Raw genomic sequence first — 20,813 nt, 5'->3', positions numbered from 1 at the left:
AACCTTCGCAGCAAGCTTCTAGATCCTTCCTAGCTTCCAATCTCTCAAGAACAGCGAAGAATCTCACCAAAATCACCAAAAAGCTCAAGAACACACTTCTTCCTCTTTTTCTCTCAAAAGTATTAAACGGCGATAAAAGAACTTCCCAAAACCCTTCTGGTCGACTAAACACTTAAATATCTCGGTTTAGTTGTTTTCCCTAAACCAAACCGGTCCAACTCGATAATAAAATTGAACTAGATGAACCAGAAAAACAATGGTGTCGATCGACACCCTCGCCCAAAACACACAATTCTGATCGCGGGTGTTAAAATTCTCCCCCACCAATCTAGATTCGTCCTCGAATCTCGGAAAACCATCAGCCAAGGACTCCCGTGCAACCATCTCCACGGTCCGCACTCCTCCGACCAATCCACAGAAGGTCACCTCTAGGCGATAGACTCACGCTCCAGGCGTCATTTGCTCTCGACTTTTGGACTTTCCTTTACCCATAGGCCTAAACCTTAAGTTTATGTTGGCTCCTCATCAGACCTATGTCTGCATGCCATAATATTGGCTCCTCATCGGGCCTAAACCCGCTTGCCATAATATATAAGGAAAAATCCAACTCGTCTCTCGGGTTGCCACTCTATAGCGCGCCCCCGGATCGTCATCCGAAGTCGATATACCAACTATATTCCCAAGCCACAAAGTCTCAGAATATGGCAATACTAGGAGAACCTAAGTCCTCCAAGAGTCACGAGCAAACAATTCTGAACACGTCTGAGTCCTATCCCTATCCAGGTTTCCTTCCCGTGGCTCGCGTAAAACATCTCATTGTCCTACCAACCACATATCCCTTCACTGGAATACCTCATGACCTCACACGGATCATCTCACTACCACAAGGCCAAACAAATGTCCTAAACAGGACCGTCACAAAGACCAAACAAATGTCCTAAACAGGACCGACACAAAGACCAAACAAATGTCCTAAACAGTACCGTCACAAAGACCAAACAAATGTCCTCAACAGGACCGTCACAAAGACCATCAGTCCCGAAGGACCGTCAAAAGACCATCTGTCCCAAAAGACCGTCACAAAGACCATCTATCCCGAAGGACCGTCACAAAGACCATATGTCCCGAAGGACCGCCTAAACAGGAACTCTGGCTAAACAGCCCGCCACAAAGGCCACACAATTGGCTAAAAAGCCCACCACAAAGGCCACACAATGGGTAAACAGCCCGCCACAAAGGCTACACATGGCTAAACAGCCCACCACAAAGGCCACACAATTGGCTAAAAATCCCGCCCCAAAGGCCACACCATGGCTAAACAGCCCGCCAGAAAGGCCACACACGGCTAAACAGCCTGCCACAAAGGCCACACAATGTCTAAAAAGACCGCCACACACGGGCACACTGACTCGAAAGTCCGCCACTAAGGCCACACAAGCCCCTCCAAGGCTCTTCACCGCTAACATGGACAAACTCTAACCCCCGTAAAACTTTCCATATTTAGCACTATCCATCTTTGGAAACTTCTATTTCCGGAAACTTTCCTCCAAAAACCCCGCCTCACAGAAACTTTGTACCCCGAGCACCACCTCATCTTGTTACAGAGTCGCACAACCAACCACCCCAATCGACCGAGTAAACAAGAGAGATGGGCTGGAATACTCCATTCCCGCTCTAGCCACGGATTACAGATGGGACTAGGCTAGACAAGTTCAAGTCGCGGCTTGCTTCTCATACCACTTCTTAAACTCTGCCTTCATCCTCGCCTCTGGCTCCCAAGTCTGCTCCTCAACACCATCATAGTCCCAAAGGACTCTCATTAAAGGAACCTTCTTCTTCCGAAGTTCCTTAATCCTCCTCTGGAGAACCCTCACTGGTCTCGCCTCCAAAGTCATGTTAGGCTAAAGATCTTCAGGAATCTTAGCCAACAACTGATCATCCTTACGGAGACACTTCCACAACATAGACACATGGAAAACCTTATGGAACGCACGCATAACCTCAGGTAACTCTAGTCTATATGCCACCGGTCCAACTCGCTCAATCACTCTGAACGGACCCATATACCTCGGACTCAACTTAGTCTTAGTCAATGATATGTTCGGACCCCGCAACATGGCCATCTGGAGGTACACTCTGTCTCCTACCTGAAACTCAAGATCTCCCCTCCTCCTATCAGCATAACTCCTCTGCCTATCCTCAGCCTCCTTCATGTTCAACTTGAGAACCCGAATCCTCTCTGAGTTCTCCTGAACAAAACTAGCACCAAATATGCTCCTCTCCCCCACCTGAGTCCAGCATAACGGTGTACGACATGGTCTCCCATACAAAGCCTCATAAGGAGCCATCTTAATACTCGCTGATACTAGGATTTTTGTATCTCCTAGTAGGTCTCAATTAACCTTATGCGTTGTAATACTTAAGGTGTCAATCCAGTTGGGAAAGTTTACTATCACTTAAGATGCAATCAAGAAGTCACAAGTTAAGCCAATTCAAAGAGTGTTTTTATCTAACAGTCCTAGAATGATCAAAATGCAAAACAGAAATGAGTCACAGAACTAGAAACAAGAATAAATGACAAGAAGCGAAAGTGAATAAAAACGCAAACGATTCTAAGCATGAACAAACGAAACTGTTCCAGGAATGTAATAAAAATCAGAAAGAAAGAAGTCCTAAGGATGGGGTAATTGATGTCGGTGGAGTATCCTAGTCTAAGGAGTGTTTAACATACCACAAGCAAAGTATCCCTAAACAATGAACATCACAACTTAGCTAATCCAATCTCTTGGCAAAAGCTACTCAGACTCAACAACTTCCATACCTAGCTCTCGCTAGAGAAACGTGGTTGAGCAGGCGTGACAAACAAGTTCATTCACATCAACAAACATCCTAGACAACTAATCTCTTAGGCTAGGAACGTAAGTCTCTGGCACTAGTTGGTCAGACATTTCATCAAACACCTTTAGGGTGCGGAAATGTCTCGAACCTAGTTCCAATTGATCAGAGAGAAACTAGTAATTCTAACTCTAGTCCAGAAGGGAATCATACATCAAAGCTTAAACACTCTACATCCTAAGATCCTCCACCTAATCTATCCCATCCTCAAGAACCAACACACTACTCAGATCCGAAAATCATAGTCAAGGATGCAAAAACAGAAATCATTGAAACAAGCATTATTAGGTCGATAAAAATAATATGAACAACTTTGTAGAAGGAATCAAATGCAAAATCTCAATAATCTCAAAGATGTTGGAATACAAGTCTGAGAACGTTTTTTTGGTGGCTAGGGAAACCTTACAAAAGAAAACGAGATAAAAACTAAGATGTCCTCCGTCCAGACTTAACAAAATGTATTTATAGTTAAAACATGTAAATCCCTAAAACTTAAAACGACAAGGTGAAGCGTCGGTTTGGGAATCTCCTGAAGCGCGTAAGACGGAACGTCTTCCTGACATGTGCGGTCCAGTCGCGTGTCGTCTCTCCCTAGAGTGAGGTCGAGTGGAGTGAGTAGGAGTGGCTCCAGTGATGGCTCGATTGTGGAAGTGAGGAGCGCTCGATTGTGGAAGTGAGGAGCGCTCGATTGTGGAAGTGAGGAGCGCTCGATTGTGGAAGTGAGGAGCGTGGCTTGACTGTAGAAGTGAGGAGCGCTCGATTGCGGAAGTGAGGAGCGTGGCTCGATTGTGGAAGTGAGGAGTGTGGCTCGATTGTGGAAGTGAGGAGCGCTCGAATGTGGAAATGAGGAGCATGGCTCGATTGTGGAAGTGAGGAGCGTGGCTCGACCCTCTGCGCTTCCAACGTCTCCTAGACACCTGAAAAACTCCGAAATGCGCAATGTATGCAAGGATGATGCAGAAACTTCCTAAACATGCAAAATGTACGAAAGAGGTTCTAAAATGATGCAAAACAACTAGTTGTCCTAGCTAAATGCATGACAAATACAAGCTAAGGAAATGCAAAATACAGACATATCAACTCCCCCAAACTTATTCTTTGCTTGCCCTCAAGCAAACTATCAAGAACAAAGTATGGAAGAGAGGTGTGAAGATGGGGTCTCAGAACCTAGAACATGCTGAATAGAGTAGTTAGAATCAAGGTCCTTGTTTTTAGTTCTATGATGAATGGTGAAGGAACTTTATTTAAAATCTACACATGCAATCCTATCAATCATCCCCTTTAACATTCATTAACAGAGAACCGTGAATCAAGCTAAACAATGTTATTGAACTCATTTGGCTAGGGACCAGGTTCGAGACATAGATGGTCTCCTCATCACGTGGTTTTATCAATACAGAACAAGGTTCTCTCACGAAAAGGAGTTGAGCTTAAGAGAAGGCTAAAGGTTGAAACCAACTGATACATACAAGAGCAGCATCCTGTCTACCCAAAGAACACTCGAAACCGAAGTTGGTCCTATCTCTACCCTTCATCAGAAACTTCATCTCAAATTTTCTACGCTTAGTCTTAGGAGGAGTTCACTTCTTTTCATTCTAGCGGATTGGAAAATCTTTATTATCACTATGGTTCGTTTTCTTTTCTTCCAGGGACTCTAGACAACTTAAGCATTTTTTTTTCTTTGTCTAATCTTTTTATTTTATGCCTAGAACCAATAACTCTTCTTACTTTGCTCAATCCAAATCCTTTACTAGACTTGTAAACTATGTAAACACATCCCCCTCCTAAAGACTTTCTACCTCATTACTTTTCTGCACAAATCCATACCCAATACCCAAAATCGAGTTCTCACCTAGTCCTACTAGTCCGGATAACGCGAACTAGAACTACACAGGATCCTACTCTTGTCGGTTAGAACCTAACACTTTCTAACAAGCTCAACTCGGTAAAGGCCTGACACTCAAGAATACAATTGGCTTGAAAGAACGGTTGGTTAAGGGTGCGGGGAACTGTTCCAAAGATGGGAATCAGCTACTTGGATTGACAAGGGTGGTAAAAATGTGAAAGACAATTCAAGTATGTGTATGGTATCCATGAGTTCAACTTCAATGCATCACATGATAATTGCAAGTCATGATTAGGTTCAGGTAGATAGGGAATGATATCAATTCAAAGCATGCTTCAATCTTACATTTTCAAGTTCAATCAACAAGCATCAAAGAACTAATAACAAGGGCCTTGATCCTATCCTATTGAATCCAACATGCTAACAAGGTTACAATCATCATCAACCCCTATGCTAAATGCAACAACCCTATATGAATAAACATAGACTCAATCCTAGTATGCAAGTGCAAAACTACATGAACACTCTGTTTTTGTGGAAATTTTCGGGCGTCCTGACATTGGTCTGGTATCCTCGGGGATAGACCTAGGGACCGCGGTTGTGGAAGTGGAACAGCTAAACTTACGCATGAAGTTCATGACAGTCTTGGTAAAACGGCTCAACGTTTTGTCTCTGGTCTTCCCCCATTGTTGAAGCAGGTTGAGTCTATGATGAGCTGCTCTGACCCCCTTGGACATTCTCGGATCCGAGTACTCCTCGAAGTGGAACTGCTCTGGGCGGTACTCCTCTAGGCGGTATTCCTCTGTGTCCTCTTCCATTGGCTCAGCGCATGTTTCCGCAACGTCTACATGATCCCCTTCAGCTTCAGAATTGTATAAGAGATCCGTGGGAGGGATAAACTCGATATGCTCTCCCCCTAAGAGTGAAGTCAACTCAATGCAAGGGAGGAGTAATCTCGATGGACCGACCGGAGGATGCACAAACTTGTAGATCAACCGTCCCTGTCTCAGACCCCGCTCCAGAGTGCGCAATTGTCGCAGGTTGTTGATGTCAATCCAACATGGTGGGTACGACTCAGAGTTTAGGGGAACACCAGCAGCCTCAAGGAACTAAGTTACTATGCCTCCCATGCACATCACTCCGGGAGTGTGGTTGTTGCTGACTCGCGAGACCCAATTCTTGTATGTCATCATGTAGGTTATAAGGTAAAGGGAGACGGAAGTGTTGGATATGTCGCCTTGCAGCGCGGTACAATCCATGGCAGTGAAAGAGAGTCCCTTAAGCACCAGATCGATCATCTTAAGCTCGCCATTCGTCATGTATCCCTTAATCTCTTTGGCGTAAAATGCATTGCTGACTGCCTTCTGGAAGTAACGCAACACTGGGCTTCGCACGTTCAGTGCTTTTGTCTTTGATGAAGTGAATGAGGGCGTGCTCCCAATCGTTGCCCAGAGTGCGGACATCTCATCCCGATCAAACTGCGGCGTAGTCCTCGTTCCGCTGGGAAATCCAAACATCTCTTCGACGGTTCTGAAGGTGAGATTGTAGAACTGGCCGTGAATGCGAAATGTAATGTAGCCCAGACCTCCATCAAACATCATTCCCGGCTCATCCGCGTACAGGTGCGTCTCCAGAGTACAGAGGAACTGAATTGTCTCCTCCCTATATCCGTTTTTGGGTGTGTTCATGATTCTCTCCAGATGGCACCGCCTAAACAGATATTGAACATCCTCCAAAATCCCGAGTTGCTGCATAGTCTCAACATGGGGATATCTTGTTCCAGCGAACTCCAACTGCTGGAACAACTCATAGTATTCCTTGGGAGTTAGTTTCGTCTCAGCGCTCCTCCGTCTTACAGATTTCCTGGGAGCTTGGTCGGAGTGCAACTTAGGTTCCTCCTCCTCGTAGTCACTGCCCTCCTCTCTTGAGTTTGAAGCTTGCGCCGGTCTCTTCCCGCGACTCTTGCTCTTAGAGAGCGGTGTGTCTGGTTTGCTCGAACCCGCTGCTTGCTCTTAACCCCCAACAACCTCGTCAACCATGTTCTTCATTTTCATGAAACGCCTTGCCATGGATTCGGGGGATGAACGTTCTCCAGCAACACAACCGTATGCCTCTCTCATCTCGTGTATAAGTTCTGTACTTTTCTGTTTCTCTGAAACATGAAAACTCAAAATTAAGCGTTAATAGGTTAGTGAGCCAATAACAAAACCAAGTTGAAAATGAAAAGTGCTAAGAGAGAGATAACCGATCGAGTGGATGACAAGATGGTGGTAGGCTCGATTTGTTTGGCAAAGGAGAGAATCGAGAGTGGCTCGATTGTGAGAGAATGAACGCGCGTTGAAGACAGCTCGATTGAGGGTTTGAGAACGGCTCGATTGGTGCTTCATGGACACGGCTCGATTGACGAGTTCAACGGCGAACGCGTCGAGTGGCAACGACGACGGCTCGATTAACGCTCCCTGGACACAGCTCGATTGACGCTCCCTGGACACAGCTCGATTGACGCTCTCTGGACACAGCTCGATTGACGCTCCCTGGACACAGCTCGATTGACGCCCTGGACACAGCTCGATTGTCGCTCCCTGGACACAGCTTGATTGTCGCTATGAGGACGTGACGCGCTACTTCACCGGATGGCTGATCGAGCGGTGTTGAAGCTTGCTTGGGCGGATGCAACGACACGACGGCTCAAATGGTTGGCGGAGGCGGTTCTAAAGTGCGAGATGAACGTCGTGGTTGGGACGTGATGCCTTTGCTTTTAGTGAAGGGAGCGTGAAAATTAAACAAAGGGAGGGATGGTGAGAAGTGAAGGCGAGGTGAAGGTTTGGATTGGTTGGTGAGGGGTTAAATAATGAAAGAGGTGGTGAAGATGTCGTGCAAGTGGTTAAGTAAAGGAGTGTGCAAGTGGAGAGATGTGGGAAGATAGGACACAAAGGTGATGTGTCTGGTCAGAGGGAGCAAGGACGGGAGAAGGTGAGGTGATGGGGGAGATATCACGTGGGAGTGAGGTGAAAAAGGAAAAAAACAATAATGAAGAATCCCTCTCCTAAACTTTCTTCTGTTCCCACATAAAACCGACACTCTTGACTCTGCTCTCCCTTTCTCGTCTTTTTTTTAAAAAAAAAATTTTATAATTTTTTTTTTTTTTGTGTTTTCTATTGCTTAGACTCTCTTCTGTAGATTCCTGAACACATGAAAACCAAAGACAAAAATTAAAAACACAAGTATCCTAAAAACATTTACAGAGATACCTTTGGGACTTCCTCCCAAGTGAGCTTGTTTAAAGTCCCTAGCTTGACTTTTCAGCTTTTTATGCTTTTTGGGGTTCATGGAGGAGTACAGAAAACCCCTCTGGTCGGACCTCATCAGCTAAATATTTCTTGACTCTCTGACCATTTACAGTGAATTCACTACCATCTTTGTTCAAGAGAGTGATGGCTCCGAATGGCAGAACTTCCTTGATGTCAAAAGGTCCAGACCACCTAGACTTAAGCTTTCCAGGGAATAACTTAAGTTTGGAGTTGAAAAGCAAAACCTGATCCCCAGTCTTGAGCTCCTTGACAATAATCTTCTTGTCATGAAAATTCTTTGTCCTTTCCTTGTAAATCTTAGAGCTCTCATAAGCATCAAGTCGTATTTCTTCCAGCTCATGGATGTCTAGAGTTCTCTTAGCTTGAGCTGTGTCAATGTCCAAGTTTAGCAACTTAATAGCTCAAAGCGCCTTGTACTCAACCTCTACAGGGAGATGACATGCTTTACCATAAACCAGCTGAAATGGTGTTCTGTCTATTGGCGTCTTGAATGCTGTTCTGTACGCCCAGTGTGTCTCGTCCAGCTTCACAGACCAATCTTTCTTCGAAACCCCAACAATCCTTGACAAGATACCTTTAATCTGCTTATTCGAGACTTCTACCTGTCCGCTGGTCTGAGGGTGGTACGCAGTAGACACCTTGTGCTTGACCCCGTATTTTCGCAGCATACTCTCAAACACCTTGTTGACAAAATGAGTACCACCATCGCTGACCACTGCTCTGGGTATCCCGTACTTTGGAAAGATTATACTTTTGAACAGCTTCAGAACTACCTTGTGATCATTGGTAGGACTGGCAATGGCTTCAACCCACTTGGAAACGTAATCAACTGCTACCAGAATGTAGACGTTACCATTAGATGGAGGGTTGAAAGGTCCCATGAAGTCTATACCCCAAACATCAAATATTTCTACTTCCAGGATCGGATTCTGGGGCATCTCATTCCTTCTCGTGATGTTGCCCATCCTTTGACAAGCATCACATTTGGCGATGAAACTGTGAGCGTCTTTGAACAAGGTTGGCCACCAGAGGCCTGCTTGAAGAACCTTCTGAGCTGTCTTGAACGTGGCGAAGTGACCTCCATAGGTGGAGCCGTGACAGTGCTCAAGCACTCCCTGCACTTCCCCTTCTGCTATGCATCTTCTGAACAGACCGTCAGAACCTCTTTTGTACAGATAGGGCTCATCCCAGAAGTAGTGGTTGACCTCCCTGAAAAATTTCTTCTTCCTGTAGGGATCCATGTCATCAGGAACTTCTCCACAAACCTTGTAATTCACGACATCTGCATACCATGGTGCAGTCTCAGAAGTGATCGCCATGCATCTGATTTTTAGGTTCTCAACCCCTGTGTCATGCATCCGCTCACAAACCTGGGCGACGAGAAGTTGTTCCTCAGGCATTGAGTCATCAATTGGAACAGCATCTTCAATCCTCATCCTTGACAAGTGGTCTGCAACTCCATTTTCTATTCCTTTCGTGTCTACTATCTCCATGTCAAACTCTTGGAGAAGCAGGATCCATCTCAACAGTCTCGGTTTGGTATCCTTCTTCGAGTAGATGTGTCTCAGAGCGGCATGATCAGTATACACAATGACTTTCGAACCCACAAGATAACTCCTGAATTTTTCGAATGCAAACACAACTGCTAGGAGTTCCTTCTCTGTGGTAGCATACCTTCCCTGGGTCTCGTCCAAGGTGCGACTGGCGTAGTAGATGACATGAAGCTTCTTGTCAATTCGTTGTCCCAGAACTGCTCCAACTGCGAAGTCTGAAGCATCACACATGATCTCAAAAGGATGATCCCAATTAGGAGCTTGCACTATGGGTGCTGAAACCAAGGCTTCCTTGATCTTGCTGAAGGCTTCCAAACATGCTGCATCAAATTCGAACTCAACCTCCTTGCACAGCAACCTTGTCAAAGGTCTTGCAATTTTTGAGAAGTCCTTGATGAATCTCCTGTAAAACCCAGCATGTCCCAGAAAACTCCTGATGTCCTTCACTGTCTTAGGCGGTTGAAGCTGAACCATGACCTCAATCTTAGCTTTGTCAACCTCAATCCCTTTCTCAGAAATTTTGTGTCCCAGAACAATCCCTTCTTCAACCATGAAATGGCACTTCTCCCAGTTCAGCACCAGGTTCGTCTCCTCACATCGCGTCAATACCCTGCACAGATTCAACAAACAGGAGGAGAAAGTGGAACCGTATACAGAGAAGTCGTCCATAAACACTTCCACTGACTCCTCAATTAAATCCAAGAAAATTGAAGTCATGCACCTCTGAAAGGTGGCAGGAGCATTGCACAAGCCAAATGGCATGCGTCTGTAGGCAAAAGTGCCATAGGAAGAAGTAAAGGTTGTCTTTTCCTGATCATTTGGGTGAATAGGGATTTGGAAGAATCCACTATACCCATCAAGGAAACAATAATAGGGATGAATAGCTAGTCTTTCCAACATTTGATCAATGAAAGGTACAGGAAAATGATCTTTCCTAGATACAGCATTCAACTTCCTATAATCTATACACATCCTATGTCCTGTGATGGTTCTAGTTGGGATTAACTCATTTTTGTCGTTTTTGATCACAGTTATGCCTCCCTTCTTAGGTACACAGTGCACTGGAGATACCCAAGTACTATCAGAGATAGGATAGATAACTCCAGCATCAAGCAGTTTTAGGATTTCTTTCTTTACTACTTCTTTCAGATTAGGGTTCAATCTTCTTTGGGGTTCAATACTAGCATAAGACTCAGTTTCAAGATTGATCCTATGTGTGCAAAGACTAGGTGAGATTCCTTTGATATCATCTAAAGAATAACCTATGGCTTTTCTAAACTTTTTTAGCTCAGTTACTAGCAACCCCAATTCATCATCACTCAACCTAGCATTCACTATAAAAGGATAAGTAGAATTTGTTCCCAGAAAAACGTACCTGAGTCCGGAAGGGAGAGTTTTGAGTTCTACCTTCGGAGCTTTCAGTTCCGACCAGTCGTCAGCACGGGAGTCTGGAATGATCGCGGTCGAGTGGGAGATATCACGTTCTGAACTCTCTGTCTCAACTGCACGTACCTGCTTAGCGTCAGATAGCTGCTCGAATTCCTCTGATCCATCCGTTTCTCTGTGGGAATCTAGCATATTCTTGTAACAAGTGGTCTCCCCATGCAGGAACCCTTCTTCTCCATCCTTGGTTAGAGCAGTTTTGAGATGATCCTCCTCAGCTAGTTCCTCCAACAGCTCATCAACCAACTTATCCATCTCTTCAATATAGAAGACTTGTCCTCCTATTGTTGGCTTCTTCAAAGTATCCTTGATGTCAAACTTCATAGATCAATCTTGCCATTTCTGACATCAATGATGGCCCCAGCAGTCGCTAGGAACGGTCTTCCTAAAATCAGAGGATCTTTAGGTTCTTCATCCATCTCCAGAACCACGGAGTCAGTTGGTACTTCCACATCTCTGATCCTGACAGGTAAGTCCTCTAAGATACCATGTGGAAGTCTCACTGATCTATCTGCAAGGATGAGGGAGATGTCGCATCCCTTAAACCTTGTGAAACCCAACCTCTTAGCCACAGAGAATGGCATCAGATTCACTGAAGCGCCAAGATCACATAAGCACCTCTCAAAAGACATGGGTCCAATGGAGTAGGGAAGAGTGAATGATCCAGGATCTTTGAGCTTCTTGGGTACAACCTTCTTCTGGATGATTTCACTGCACTCAAGACTTAGTACCACCATGCCTTGAACTTCTTTTGATCTCTCCATCACCAAGTCCTTGAGGAATTTCTGGTAGTCAGGAACAAGTGCGAATGCATCCAGCAATGGCATTCTCAACTCAATCTCCTTGACTTGCTTTTCGAACAAGGCTTTGTACTTCTCAGTAAGCTACTTCTTGAACCTCACTGGAAATGGTAGAGGAGGCTTCTACGGTGGAGGGATGAACCTCGCAGGTCTGTCTTCAGGAACAGCAGGCTCCTTAACAGCTTCAGGCTCGGATTGCTTCACTGGCTCGATTGGATCTTTGACTGCCTCGACGGGGTTCTCCGTATGAGTGTCATCCTGACCAAAATCCTCCCCATCAACCTCCGCATTGTCCTCAGTGACGTCTGGAACTCCTTGCCTGGGAGGCAATGTTTTCCCACTTCTCAGCGTAATGGCATTGGCGAACTCCTTGGGATTCTGAACAGCTTTACCTGGGAATTGGCCAGGCTTTGGTGCAGAAGTAGAAGCCGATTGGCCCTCCATGTACCTTATCTTCGAATTCAGAGTTTCGAATTTGACGTTCAGATCATTGTAGGAACATTCCATCCTCTGACTAAGGTCAGCGAACTTCTTTGCAGTATCCATGGAACCGCTAGCTTGGCCCTGAAGAATTTGTTGCATCATCTGCTTTAGTTCTTGATCTGGGGTTGGTGTAGGCTGAACTGGTTGAGGGCGAAATCCTGGCGGTGGTCCTGAGGGAGCTTGGTAACCCTGCTGGAACTGTTGTTTTGGAGCGTATCCCGGATTGTAAGGGCACAAAAGGTTTTTGTTGCCCGTGCTGTTGTTGTTGAGGCGGGTACACCTGATCTTGTGGATTAGCAACATTGGTACTTCGGTAAGACAAATTGGGGTTCGTCTTGTAGGGGTTGTAACCTTTGTTGTATCCACCCTGATTCTGAACAAAGCTGATCTTTTCACTCTGCTCACCCTCTCCATCTGGAACTTGGAAAGGGTCATCCTCAGAGACGAAGTGGACGCTCCTCTGCTGGCTTAGCAAGATACGGTCAAGCTTCGCATTGACATTCTTGAGGTCCTTCTTGTACTTCTCTTCAGACCCAGCGTCGCCGCGAAATGTGCGGTCATAATCCTCATTGTAGTTGCCGTCGGACTGAGCGAGATTCTCCACCAGTTGCCAACCTTCATCGACGTCCTTGTTCAGGAAGTTACCGTTAGAAGCGGTGTCAAGCAGCATACGTATTTTGGGAAGGACACCACGGTAGAGAGTACTCAGTAATGACTCGTTGCTGAAACCATGGTGTGGGCACTGACTGTGGTAACCCTTGAAACGCTCCCATGCTTCACAGAATGATTCTGAGCTCTACTGAGTAAAGCTGGAAATCTCGTTCCTGAGACGGGCTGTTCTAGAGTTGGAGAAAAACTTGGCCAAGAATGCCTTCTTGCAGCCATCCCAGGTGGTGATTGATCCCTTGGGAAGGTTTTTCTCCCATTGATGAGCTTTGTCTCCAAGGGAGAATGGGAAGAGGCGCAGCTTGTAACCATCCTCACTCATGCCGTTGATCTTGGTGAGACCACAAAGACGGACGAACTCGTCCAAGTGGTCGAGTGGATCCTCCATAGGCAACCCGTGAAACTTGTTTCCTTGGATCATGCTGATCAGACCACTTTTGATCTCGAAGTTGTTGTTTGGCACGGTGGGAGGGACGATTCCAGCACGTTGAGTATGAGTGTTCGGTGCATCCCCAGCACCAATGTTTCGCGGTCCCTGATGTAGTTTATTCTGGTGTTCCATAGTGACGTGTGCGGGATGATCAGTGGGTTGACGAGCTTGTCGTGGGCGTTGCAACCGATTGATTTCGTCAATCACAGGAAGGAGATTCTGATGCCCTCTTGATCTGGTGTGCATGCAAGGTTGCAATCAACAGGTACCTGAGATGCAAAACAAACAAGCAGAAAACCAAAGCAAGTCAGTACTCAGAATGATTGTGTAACAGAACTTAATCTTGCAAAACTTGAAATCTTAAATGTAGCAAAAAGAATCCCAAATGGCAACGGCGCCAAATTGATACTAGGATTTTTGTATCTCCTAGTAAGTCTCAATTAACCTTATGCGTTGTAATACTTAAGGTGTCAATCCAGTTGGGAAAGTTTACTATCACTCAAGATGCAATCAAGAAGTCACAAGTTAAGCCAATTCAAAGAGTGTTTTTATCTAACAGTCCTAGAATGATCAAAATGCAAAACAGAAATGAGTCACAGAACTAGAAACAAGAATGCATGACAAGAAGCAAAAGTGAATAAAAACGCAAACGATTCTAAGCATGAACAAACGAAACTGTTCCAGGAATGTAATAAAAAACAGAAAGAAAGAAGTCCTAAGGATAGGGTAATTGATGTCGGTGGAGTATCCTAGTCTAAGGAGTGTTTAACATACCACAAGCAAAGTATCCCTAAACAATGAACATCACAACTTAGACTCAACCACTTCCATACCTAGCTCTCGCTAGAGAAACGTGGTTGAGCAGGCATGACAAACAAGTTCATTCACATCAACAAACATCCTAGACAACTAATCTCTTAGGCTAGGAACGTAAGTCTCTGGCACTAGTTGGTCAGACATTTCATCAAACACCTTTAGGGTGCAGAAATGTCTCGAACATAGTTTCAATTGATCAGAGAGAAACTAGTAATTCTAACTCTAGTCCAGAAGGAAATCATACAATTAAAGCTTAAACACTCTACATCCTAAGATCCTCCACCTAATCTATCTCATCCTCAAGAACCAACACACTACTCAGATCCGAAAAGCATAGTCAAGGATGCAAAAACAGAAATCATTGTAACAAGCATTATTAGGTAGATAAAAATAAGATGAACAACTTTGTAGAAGGAATCAAATGCAAAATCTCAATATTCTCAAAAATATTGGAATACAAGTCTGAGAACGTTTTTTTGGTGGCTAGGGAAACCTTACAAAAGAAAACGAGATAAAAACTAAGATGTCCTCCGTCCAGACTTAACAAAATGTATTTATAGTAAAAACATGTAAATCCCTAAAACTTAAAACGACAAGGTGGAGCGTCGGTTTGGGAATCTCCTGAAGCGCGTAAGACGAAACGTCTTCCTGACATGTGCGGTCCAGTCGCGTGTTGTCTCTCCCTAGAGTGAGGTCGAGTGGAGTGATTAGGAGTGGCTCCAGTGATGGCTCGATTGTGGAAGTGAGTAGCGCTCGATTGTGGAAGTGAGGAGCGCTCGATTGTGGAAGTGAGGAGCGCTCGATTGTGGAAGTGAGGAGCGTGGCTCGACTGTAGAAGTGAGGAGTGCTCGATTGCGGAAGTGAGGAGTGTGGCTCGATTGTGGAAGTGAGGAGCGTGGCTCGATTGTGGAAATGAGGAGCGCTCGATTGTGGAAATGAGGAGCATGGCTTGATTGTGGAAGTGAGGAGCGTGGCTCGACCCTCTGCACTTCCAACGTCTCCTAGACACCTGAAAAACTCTGAAATGCGCAATGTATGCAAGGATGATGCAGAAACTTCCTAAACATGCAAAATGTACGAAAGAGGTTCTAAAATGATGCAAAACAACTAGTTTTCCTAGCTAAATGCTAGACAAATACAAGCTAAGGAAATGCAAAATACAGACATATCACTCGCCTGATAACTGTTGTTGTAAGCAAACTCTACCAGGTTCAGGTGATCTGCCCAATGGCCACCCCAATCCAAAACACACATCCTCAGCAAATCCTCCAGCGTCTGGATCGTCCTCTCTGACTGTCCATCTGTCTAGGGATGATAAGCTGTACTCATATGCACCTTAGTGCCCATCTCTGCCTAGAATGCTTTCCTAAACACTGAAGTGAACTTAGAATCCCTATCAGACACAATACTCGCTGGCACCCCATGCAACCCGACTATCTCCCTCACATACTTCTTAGCCAAGACCGCTGCTCCATCAGTCTTCTTAATGGCCAGAAAATGTACTGACTTAGTCTACGGGTCCACAATGACACAAATAGCATCAAAGGTCCGTGACACTGGCAATCCTACCACAAAAATCCATGGTCATCATATCCCACTTCCACTCAGGAATGGGTAGACTCTTCAGTAACCAGCCAGGAACCTGATGCTCAGCCTTCACAAGCTTACACACATCACACCTCGAGACCCAACTAGCTACATCCTTCTTCATCCCGACCCAGTGATAGTACCTCTTGAGGTCACGGTACATCTTAGTCGCTCCTGGATGAATAGAAAACCTGCTCGCATGAACCTCTCTCAGGATCTCCTGTCTCACCTCCTCATCCTTGGGCACACAAACCCAACCATGCACCAAGATAGTACCATTATCTGAGACCTGATACTCTGAATCCACATCCTTTGAGGCATTCACCAGCCTCAAATTCTTCTCCTGAGCCAACCGCACCCTACTAAGAAGATCTGCTCTATCTACTGCTTCCAAACCCCAACGGTTCCTGTGAAACAGCACACAAGCTCAAAGCACTGATCTCTCCTACCAGAGACTCCATCCCGTGCTCCTGAGCTGAAGCTACCCTCTTCCGACTCAGAGCATTTGCAACCGTGTTAGCCTTACCAGAGAGATAGGCTATCTCCAAATCATAGTCTGCCACAAGCTCCATCCACCGCCTCTGTCTCAAATTCAGCTCAGGCTGAGTGAATATATACTTTAGGCTCTTATGATCTGTAAACACCTGTACCTTTGCACCATAAAGATATGATCTCCAAATCTTCAGGGCAAAAACTACATCAGCAATCTCCTTCAGGCTTGCAAAACCTTCCACTCACTCCTGTGACCAAACAAAAGGAACATCCTTCCCTATTAACTTAGTCATCGGACGTGCCTTGCTTACAAAACCCTGCACAACTCTCCGGTAGTAACCTGCCAACCCAAGGAAACTCCTGATCTCTGTGGCATTCTGCGGTCTAGGCCAATCTCTGATAGCTTAAATCTTCTCCGGATCTACAGAAATTCCATCTGCAGAAACAATGTGACCCAGAAACCCATCTCATGATGCCAAAAACTACACTTGCTCAACTTAGCAAACAACTTCTGCTCCCGCAGCTTCTCCAGAACTGCTCTCAAATGCACTGCATGCTCTTCAGGACTCTTAGAAAATACTAGGATAGCATCGATGAAAATGATGACAGACACGTCCAGAAACTCCTGAAACACGCTGTTCATCAACCTCATAAACGCTGATGGCGCGTTAGTCAACCCAAAACGACATCGCCACAAACTCATAAACCAATACCTCGTCTTTTTTTTGACAAACACCGATGCTCCTCACAGTGAAGTGATAAGACAAAAGAGTCCCCTGCTCAACAAAACCTCTAGATGTGTCTTAAGCTCTACTAAACAAAAATCAAGTATGCCCACAACAACTCACCACCACTCTTATATCAACATCTCTTGTCCATCGAAGAACCTCTAGTGACTTGTTTCTTAGGGAAACTTCCACAAGATAGCTTATTACAAAGTTAGCTTTTCGCTTAGCAGTTCTCAACAGCAAATCATCAATACGAACGTAATAAAACAAACAAGTACCATACGTTCGCACATTCTGATTCATGCTTTGCAAGCAGCCAACTCAAACCTCTTGCCTTGTCTCCCTCAGCAAGCTTACCAAAACCTTGAATCTTGCAACCCTGTCCATCTCCAATGAACGTAATCCAACATCGTCGCAACGATGAGATTATCCTGCGATGAAGGCTTCTCGTGAACTTATGTATCTGGCAAACATGCTTTTCCCGGCTCGGACCTGCTGTAACTCCCCTTCCCGGGACTCCAGCACCACCGGCCTCACAATCCTGGCGAAACAGCCACACATTCATAACCGCTCTGGTTCATAAAACCCTGACCCATTGGTCAACACATCTAAAACCCGAGATTAAACCACCATCGATCTCTCGAGTTCTACATTCAATCGAGTTGTTTATACTCACGTCATAGGTATTGCTTGCTCCCAAATCCACCACCCTTAGGTCGCAACCTTCGAGCCATACCGATCTCACTCTCAGACCAGCATCTTCGAGTTATACCGTCTCACTCTTGGAACACAATTCTCAAGATCTCGGTATCAGGGGAACTACTCATCCCCTCATGGGAACATAATCCCCTCTGCCACTCTCGGAGCCCCCAGCCCCTCGAGCTATCGGTATTTAGGAGGATCACCATCCCCTCGGAGCAACAATCCTTAACCACTATAAACATCTCCCGACCAAAAGTATCTCCTGTGGTCCAAGTATAACATTGCAATGTTACGCCTGCCCACTTAACTTCTAATATCCAACTGGATTAACCACCAAGCTGCAAAAATATCTGCTCCAACTGCATATATCCACCTCTCCGCCTCTCTAGGCTCGATACCTCTTGAGAATGATCTCATACCGGTCATCTACAACTGCTCATCCTATTAACATAAGATGGAAACTTCTCAACATCCGCAGCCCTCGGCTGCACCCCGCCACATGCGGTACAACTAGAGCCTGCGCTGGTACCCCTCTCGGTAACCGCTCCAACAGCATGCCAATAGATCCGCCAAGCGATCATCTCGACCCTGGGCTTCACCTGCTGCAACCCCACACCTGGGTTCCCAGCACCCCCGGCATTCACACCGGCTAGCCCTCTCTGGTCCCTCCTGATACGCTTGCGACCCTCTGACGTACCTCCTTGTGGAACTCTGGACCACACACTCGCTGGCCTCAGGACCCGCCCGACAATGACCACGACCACGTCCCCGTCCACGACCAACAACTCAAACACCTTTAACCACTGCACTTCCAAGAACAGAGGCTAACAAGCAATCTTAACATAACACAAAAACACAAAAAACACAAACTCACCGTGGAATCACACTGTAGGCTCGAAGAGGATGTTCTAGGACTTCATGCCACACACAATTGACTAGCTCACATAATCAATCAAAGCATGCAAATCCCAAACATCTACAGCACAAAGCCTAGTGAACCCAAACCTAGAACCGTAAGGGCTCTGATACCAAAATGAAAGGACTGACCCTTTTTAAAAAAATAAATAAATAATAAATAATATATATATATATATATAAATAAACTACAACTAGTGGTCCCATACCCATTAGCCACCTAACCACATTCACAATCAACAGCGGAATAACAAAACCAATATCTAATAATAATCCAATAATAATCCAATAACACTCCAATATCATAGCATAAGCAATATCCAAATACCAACCAACAAGAAACATGAAACCAGCAACCTAGCAATGTTTCTAATGACTCAACTCTAGCAACCTAACAATGCCAGACAACATCCAATCGAGTTCCTAGAACATCCTCCTCTTCATTGCATTGATTCCATGATCACACTTTGCCTTTACCTGCACCACAAACACAAATTGAGATGCATGAGTATTTGATAAACACTCAGTGAGGCAATTTTCCCATCTGCTGGGCTATACACACAAGCAATAAGATCTCTACATGCCACAATCAACAATCAATAAAACAAACCAGGCAATATACAAAGCATGCAACATCCGTCGTAGCTGAAAGAAGGGTGTCGACCGATACCAGATGGTGTCGATCGACACTGACAATCTGGTGTCGACCGACACCATGCCCGACACTCCTGAAAACCCTAGTTTGTGTTGACCGACACCTCCACATGGCATCGATCAACACTCGCCAAAGTCTCGAGCCGTCCTCACGTTGGTGTCGACCGACACCCCAACTGGTGTCGACCGACATCGATGCCGAGCAGCGATTTCCTTCGATCAAAAATTCCGTATCTCGCATCCAATCATCTCCAATCTGCTCCATGCATTCCCAGAAGCCAAACCCAGCCAAAGCAGCGACGAAATACCATAGAGAACTCAAAGAAAAAAACCACATAAGCACCAAGTCATAGAAAAACTAGAGATCTTAGCTTAGATAAGCCATGGTCATGCACTCACCTCTTTGCAGGAAGATTCAGACCAATAGCAACGAATCCAACCTTCCCAGCAAGCTTCTAGATCCTTCCTAGCTTCCAATCTCTCAAGAACAGCGAAGAATCTCACCAAAAATCACCAAAAAGCTCAAGAACACACTTCTTCCTCTTTTTCTCTGAAAAGCGTTAAACGGCGACAAAAGAGCTTCCCAAAATCCTTCTGGTCGACTAAACACTTAAATATCTCGGTTTAGTGGTTTTCCCTAAACCAAACCGGTCCAAATCGATAATAAAATCGAACTGGTCGAACCAGAAAAACAATGGTGTCACCCTTGCCCAAAACGCACAATTCTGATCGCGGGTGTTACAACCACATTCGACCACTTTGTTTTAGTCCATAAAGGGATTTGTTCAGCCTAATACGTTACTCTTCTCGAGAACCACTCTTATCTTTGAGCTCAATACCCTCTGGTAATCTGATATAAATTTCATTATCCAGTGGACCATATAAGTATGCGGTTACAACATCCATTAACCGCAAATCTAGTTTTTCTCTTATAGCCAGACTTATTAAGTACCTAAATGTTGTTGCATCCATCACAGGGGAGTATGTCTCCTCATAGTCTATTCCTGGTCTTTGAGAGAATCCTTGTGCTACAAGCCGTGCCTTATATCTCACAATTTCATTATTCTCATTTCTCTTCCTTACAAAGACCCATTTGTGTCCAACTGGCTTTATATTAGGTGTTGTCCTTATGATCGGACCAAACACACTTCTCTTCCTTAAAGAGTTCAACTCCACGTCAATGGCTTCTTTCCACTTTAGCCAATCTTTACTTTGAGTGCACTCTAATATAGACGTGGGTTCATGATCCTCGTTTATCTCAAGTGCTACCTTGTATGCAAATATTTCATTGATGTTGACATCCTTATGGTTCCATTGAATTCCAGACATGATATAATTTATTGAGATCTCATTATTGTCAATACCTTCAGGTCCTTGAGGTTCAGTGTCCCAAACCTCATTTGGTACCTTAGGATTTGCCACGGCTATGTCTGTATTTTCTGTAATTCCCTTAACCTCGGTCTTTTTTCACCTTTAGACTTCCGAGAGTTCT

At 45.1% G+C, this 20,813-nt stretch overlaps 1 non-coding gene across 1 annotated transcript; it reads left to right on the top strand.

The window, feature by feature from the left end:
• The first annotated feature begins 13,056 nt into the window (after positions 1 to 13,056).
• On the top strand, positions 13,057 to 13,163 carry LOC147948235 (small nucleolar RNA R71). The gene has a single exon (XR_015586035.1). It is a non-coding gene; the product is annotated as a small nucleolar RNA R71 (small nucleolar RNA).
• The last annotated feature ends 7,650 nt before the right edge of the window (positions 13,164 to 20,813 follow it).

The sequence above is a fragment of the Camelina sativa genome, chromosome 2, assembly GCF_030686135.1.
Source record: "Camelina sativa cultivar CO46 ecotype springtype chromosome 2, ASM3068613v1".
In the NCBI taxonomy this organism is placed as follows: domain Eukaryota; kingdom Viridiplantae; phylum Streptophyta; class Magnoliopsida; order Brassicales; family Brassicaceae; genus Camelina; species Camelina sativa.
The sequence above is the reverse complement of the archived record's forward strand: the minus strand, read 5'-3'. Positions and strand labels throughout refer to the sequence as shown.